The 7,050-nt window shown below is 41.1% G+C and overlaps 1 protein-coding gene and 1 pseudogene across 2 annotated transcripts in view; one reads left to right on the forward strand and one right to left on the reverse strand.

Moving 5' to 3' along the window:
* Positions 1 to 5,636: 5,636 nt before the first annotated feature.
* Positions 5,637 to 7,035, reverse strand: LOC105506687 (annotated as a pseudogene). Its single transcript, XR_001000971.1, has one exon. The product of XR_001000971.1 is annotated as an uncharacterized LOC105506687 (transcript).
* Positions 5,785 to 7,050, forward strand: part of PHF10 (PHD finger protein 10) — a 22,355-nt gene continuing 21,089 nt past the window's right edge. The window contains exon 1 of the mRNA XM_011934923.1: positions 5,785 to 6,336. The gene's annotated coding sequence lies outside the window, so the exon portion shown is untranslated. The remainder of the gene's footprint in view (positions 6,337 to 7,050) is intronic.

Below are 7,050 nucleotides of genomic sequence, written 5' to 3' on the forward strand. Positions count from 1 at the left end.
CAAAGATGTGGAACTAACCTAAATGCCCATCAATGATAGACTGGATAAAGAAAATGTGGTACATATACACCATGGTATACTATGCAGCCATAAAAAGGAATGAGATCATGTCCTTTGCAGGGACATGGATGAAGCTGGAAGCCATCATCCTCAGTAAACTGACACAGGAGTTAAAATCAAACCCCACGTGTTCTCACTTATAAGTTGGAGTTGAACATTGAGAACACATGGACACAGGGAGGGGAACAACACACACCAGGGCCTGTTAGGGGTGAGAGTGGAGGGGAGGGAACTTAGAGGATGGGTCAACAGATGCAACAAACCACCATGGCACATGTTTACCTATGTAACAAACCTGGACGTTCTGCACATATGTCCCATTTTTTTAAGAAGAAATAAAGAAGAAATTTTGATCATTTTCTTACAATTTCCACCGATTCTATTAGTAAACTAAAATTCTCTGAGAGTTTCCTTCTGGCAACTATATATCACAACAACTGTTATTTCAGAATAAAATAAAAATATGGTTGGTGAAAAAAATCACTCCACCATTATACAGAGCATACACATGATAGTTGTAGCCAAAAAAATCTCTTAAAAAGGAGCTATTGATGCTAATCTTGACCACAGAAAAAATAGTAATAACAAACCTATGAAATATGTCATATCACGCAATGTGCTTTCCTGATGAACTTGTCAGGATGAATTAATTGCAAAATATACTACCTGGTAATTGAGTTGACTGCCTCATAGATAGACTTGTTTGTAAAATGAGAATTATACCTTTTTCCTAAGGTTTGCATGTGAATTAAATAATATGTAATCAAGTACTTATGCACACTTATTTTTATTATGTTTGACACCTCCAAATTACCTTTAGCTCTGTTTTCTTTCCCTTCTCTAAACCCCCATATATAATTAGTTGTTAAATTCTATAGATTTTAACTTTTTGAAGTGGCTCAAAATAGCTTCAATTGTCCATTTCTGTTATATCTCTAGCCTAGGTACTCACTTCCCTCAAATCTGTTTCGATAGCTCCTTTCTTTCATTGATTCATTTATTATTTTTTTGTTCAACAGAATCATGCATCTACTATGTTCTAGGCACTGTGTGAGATGCAGATTGTATTTTGGTGAAAAAAACAGACAAGGCCCTTGACCTCACTGAACTTCTTTTGTATTGGGATGTTGGTATTCAGCAACTACACCTCTAGTAAATGCTTCCAAGAATGAGGCAGGGAGAAAACCCAATGGGCCTATTTTCTTTGCCTTAAGTCTCATCTCCATACCTTACACATAAAACTGATGGAGTTTTCATCTTGGAAGCATAACTTTATGTCACTCCTTGCCTCAAAACCCCTCAATGGCTCTTGATTGCCTTGTGAGTGAATACCAACTCTTCTGCCTACTCTTAAGGTTCTAGATTGTCCATAATGTAATACTCGGCTATTTTCTGAAGTTAAGTGGATTCCAGGTGCCTTACAAAGATCTCAGATCCTAGCAACACTTTTCACTGCCAATCCAACATCTCTCACTGCTTCTCCAGATTGGGTGAGATACCCTCCTTTGTCCTCTCATAATATCTTGTATTATTGCCTTTCCTCTAACGTAAAACTCCTTTCCTCCTCTTCTTCCCCAATAAGCTATGTTGAGACCTGTACCAAGAAAACCTCTGCCCTGCTATCATCAGCCTCTTTCCCCACTCCAGCTAGGCTGTACTTCACCATGATCCTATAAAAGGGTGGAATCACCTGACCCCACCAGACTATCATGCTAAATATTCAGGTACATATACATAACTTTTGAACCACTTGCCCACTGTGAAGATCACTCACATAAAATAACACATAAACATTTCCATCAGTCAAATCTGAACATCCACTCATCTGACTCCTTGCTTCTCTAAGCTTTTCAGGTGGGTTACGGAACTTTCCTTTTTTTTTTTTCTTTGAGATGGAGTCTCGCTCTGTTACCGAGGTTGGAGTGCAGTGGTGTGATCTCGGCTCGCTGCAAGCTCCGCCTCCTGGATTCATGCCATTCTCCTGCCTCAGCCTCCCAAGTAGCTGGGACTACAGGCACCCGCTACCACGTCTGGCTAATTTTTTGTATTTTTAGTAGAGACGGGGTTTCACCGTGTTAACTAGGATGGTCTTGATCTCCTGACCTCATGATCTGCCTGCCTCAGCTTCCCAAAGTGCTGGGATTACAGGCCTGAGCCACCGCAGCCTGCGGGGACTTTCTTTGTATGGTTCATCAGGTTCCTCTGTATTCCCAACCGCTCTTCCACATGCATTTTGAGTTCCTTTCCTTAAAAGCAATCTGACTTTTCCCTGAAGAGGTATGCCACTACAGCCCTCTCAAATGAAGGCTGTTTTTTGCCTCTCAACCCTTGATGACTTACAGCCAGGAGTTAGGGTAGGTAAGCCCTTTGACCTTAAAAAAAATTCTGTCTCCTGAAAATTTATGCTATCTGGATATGTAATATTTTACCTGTTGATTTCTGCTGCCTGTAGTCCCTGGCTTACTCCTCCCCATCACTTGAAGATTTGAGCTACTGGATTATAATCTTCATCCCCACCCAACTCCTGTCATCTTTCCTTGGGACTTCAACATCCACATAGATGAACCATCCAACAAGGTAGTCCTCACTTTGCATGGTTCTAGTATGCACTGTGCAATTTTCACTGTGAGAATATTCAAGCCAAATTTCATTTACTGTGGTTTAAATAATACCAGTTCCCCAACAACGTGGTTCACATTTCAATTGTGATGGCATATTAACTTTATGTGAGGAATTGCATAAAGAACAAAAATCACAGCTAGCTCTTCAGTTCACAGATCACTATGTAAATAACAGTCGGGCATTGTCTTAGCTTGGGCTGATATAATGAAATGCTTTAGACTGGGTTGCTTAAACAACAAATATTTTTTATTAAGGTTCTAGAGGCTGAAAGTCTGAGATCAGGGTGCCAGCATGGTGGGGTTCTTGGTGAGGGCCCTCTTCCTGGTTATGTCCTTACATGGTCTTTCCTTGGTGGGGGTGGGGGCAGGGGAGAGAGAAAGAAAGAGAAGGAATATGAATCTTGTGTCTCTTCTTTTTGAAAGGATATTAATCCCCATCGTGGGAACTCTACTCTCATGACCGCATCTAAATCTAATCACCTCCCAAAGTTCTCACGTCCAAATACCATCACACTGGGAATTAGGGCTTCGATTTATGAATTTGCGGGTGAGGCACAAACATTCAGTCCATAGCAGATATCACAGTCCTTCTTTCAGAGTCTGTCAGTTATTGGTCACTGCACAACCGTTACTCAGTTTTTCAGTTTATAAACAGCAAAGCATGCAGTTATATAGCTTCCTTGTTTCCCAGTGATAAATTAACATGATATTTTACAAAAATGGATCATTGAAAGGGAATTGGACATGAAAGATGAAAGTACAGCAAATAAAAAAATAATGCTGAAATGAAATTAGACATGATTAGGGAATTTGAAAATGACAAAAGCAAAGCAAAGATAGGATGAGACCTTGGCCTACACAAAAGGCACCATAGACGCCATGGAGAAAATGTTCAGTGAGTAGAAAAAAGAAGGTAAAGTTGCTTCAGGATCTTTTAGTTTAAACTGCTCTAGAAAGAGAATGCAAATTATGGCTGATATAAAGACTTTTTCCTACTTTTGATTGAAGACTGTAATACATTTAAATTTATTCCCAATCAGTCTGGCTAGCATTCGGGCGAAGTGTTGAAGTTGGTTGTCTTGTTGAAAGAAAATGATAATTACAAAGAGACTAAATAAAAACCTTTTTCAGCCAGTAAATTCTGGTTTCATCATTTTATGAATTGATTAATGTTAAGAGAGTAAAGTGGCTATGACAAAAGGGTGAAGAGGTCCACAGGAAGTGTTGCTGATACACTTTGTATTTAAGAATTCCTGAGAATAGTTTATAAGATTGAAAATGCAAAGACAAAATGTTGGAAGCTAATCTAACCTTAGAATGCAGAATGACAATTTATGAAGACAGAAGATTAATCATATGAGAAGAGGCAAACACAGTTCACACCACTATTGGTAAGTTTTTTTGTTTAGTTTTGTTTTTTACAAAGAATAAAGACTGATTCTCCATGTTTCTCATGTTTTAAATTGTGGCATACTAAATAAATCAGTTTTACAATTAAAAAAAATTCCTGATATATGTCTACCTAGCAGTAAGAGAGTTTTTGATGTTTCAACAAAAGTTCTTAAGTGTCACAGAACAATTTTAATTTTTCTCTTTGATTATTAAGATCACTTTGCACAATTTCAACTTCCATGGTCATTTTTATAGTCAGTCATGTTCTACTACGCCAAGCTAGGACTGTCTGTATGCTACTTTCTAATTCCTTAATCAACTCACATTCAGTTGCCTTTTACCTCTAAGACCTTGCTCTTGCCAATATTAGTATGACTTCTGAAATCTTTATTTCAAGCAAGTTATTCTCATGCAATCATTTCCTGTCCTTCCAGCTCACCACCTCTAGTACCCTGAAGACAGCCACTCTCCAATCTTACTGAAATCTCCAGTTCATTGACTTTTTTCACCATTTATAGCCCTCAAATTTCCTGCCTTGTCCAGCTTAGATTTCATGGCTCATCATTATAATAACTCCTTTACAAACATACTTCTCCATTAGGAGAGGTGACCAGTCCCTCTTTTTAAAACACTCTCTCCTTTCAGTTTGCAGCACTTTACACTTAGTTTTCTTCTTTTTCCTTCTCTATCTTACTTCCACAAGTTGAGTACCTTTGGATTTCTTGGTCTTGGGCCTTATTTTCACCTATATGTGCATAATCTAAGTGGTCTCATATAAGTTTCATGCTTTTTTTCCCCCTTATTACCTTATTTCCAGGGCCTAACTCAGTAAACGGTAAGGCAGTATTTGATGAATGAATGAATAAATGATTTTTTATATCTTCATCATTGAACATAGTTCTTAGTTAATACTTGGCTTTCCATAAAATATTTGTGGAATAATTGGACATTATTGTTATACAAATGAGGAAATGGAGGGTCAGAGAGATTAACTAATTTACCTTTGATCGCATAGCTAGTAAGTGACACTGCTGCGATTCAAACCAAAGTCTTAACTCTAAATCTTTGTTCTCTCCATTACATCATAGTACCTCCCTACGTATTTCATCCTTAACTCCTAGAATCCATCTTCATTTACCTTATTCTTATGCCAAACTGGAATGATTGATGTACCTGAATATGTCTATTTTACCACTCCTCAGGCTGTTTGGGGCTTGAAACCCAATGTCTACTTCCATTGCACATCTACCTGTATCTTTCCTACCTGTCTTTAAAGCAGTTTTGAAATTCTATGTCAACCTTGAAACCTCCATTTTTTTAGTTGGTAGTAAACTCCGTTTTTTTTTTAGTTGCTAGTTGTTTTCCCAGTTACGCTGCCTTAAAGTACAATTATATATTCGTACCATATTGTGTTAGTGTTGAAGCTGCCTATAGGCAGGGATCTAATATATACAGTGCCTCCTTAATATTCTTCCTTGCCTTGCACATCGGAAGACTGAATCAGTATTTGTTGACTCCGGAATAAATTTGCATTTGAATTTGTCAATCTAAATAACAGGCAGGTTTGCCAGACATGACAAATATTCGAGAGTGGGCATTGCAATGTAGAATATGGTGTCATAGTAAACTATAGGTGTATTCAGGGAGGTAAAGGAAGACAAGGGGTTTAAAAAGGAAAAATGAGGAGGATTACGTAAGTTGTTTTGAAACAATTATCCTTGGCTACAAAGATAAGTAACAAAGGGGATGGCCAGTCCAAGGTTGGACAGGCAATTGCAGCGCAAATGTCCTTGAAGCATTTTTTGTGTAGTTTTGTGGCCTTTGTGCAAGGTTGTGGTTTTGGCAGTCTTTTGTGCCAATTATTTATATCAGGCAGTTATTAGTGAGAACCTTCCCATCATGGCTTTCCCTGACTCCATCTTCTGCCAGCTTTCACAATCTAGAGACAGAATCCCGGAGGGAAAGGAGTACCAAATAGCTGAAGAATTTTTTTTTTTTTTAAACAAAACAAAACAAAACAAAAACAAAACACTAAACTCTATCCAGAGAATCTGGCTGGAGGGCCCTTATCAGTGAAAAGAATTTAGTTGAAAGATGCAGTTTCTTCTTGGCAGATTCAGACCAGGAGTGCAGCGGAAGCTTACACCTGCACGTGGTGGGGCAGAGGGGAGTAGGGCTGGTCGGGCTGCGGCTGAGAGAACGAAGCTGGATTAGGAGTGGCTTGAAGGCCCGGCGTTGTCAGTGGTGACCTCTCCGACCTGAGGCAAGTGAGCCAGGCTGGACTGGGCGTGTTAACGTCGGTGTTTGTCAATGTGATGCGCTAGAAATAATCCCTTTATCTTTCCCAACTTTTGTTTGCTGAATGTAGGCAACACTAATGAATGGAAAGGAAACAGGATTGTACTTTAAATCCGAAAACATTTTTTACTCTCCAGAACAAGTCATCTGCAGACGCAGGCAATGGAGTCCGTGAGGCCAGCTGTACGGCGGGCCGCCCCGGACCCAGGCTCGGCTCCTCACTTTCCGCTGTTTTTAGTGCGGTCCTAGAAGTGCCCTGATGCAGCCCGAGATCAGTAATAAATGCATCTGAAACACACCGGCTCCCGCGTTCTCGCGGGGGTACCTGCCAGGCCAGCGTCCAGGCTCCTCCCCGGCTCCCGGCCGACCGCGTTCTCGGCGGAGGCATCAACCACGCGGGAACGCAAAGCCGCGAGGGCCAAATCTCAGCGACTTCTTCCCGCCGTGCCTCCCGCACGCTCCGGCGCGGGCGTCGACAGCCCCGGGGGGCTGCTTTGGATGCTCGGGGAAGCGCGGCCCTGGCAGGTGGCTCCGCGGCTCTCTCGGAGCGTCGCCAGCGAGAGGGGTGGCCCGAGAACAAAGGCGGGCGAGGAGCAACGACTGCGAGCGCATAGAGGCGGAGGCCGCGCAGTCTCCGCGCGGCTGCTCCGAGCAGGGCGACCCCCGCCAGGGAGGGGGT

This window comes from Colobus angolensis, unplaced genomic scaffold (genome assembly GCF_000951035.1).
Source record: "Colobus angolensis palliatus isolate OR3802 unplaced genomic scaffold, Cang.pa_1.0 Scaffold14, whole genome shotgun sequence".
NCBI lineage: Eukaryota > Metazoa > Chordata > Mammalia > Primates > Cercopithecidae > Colobus > Colobus angolensis.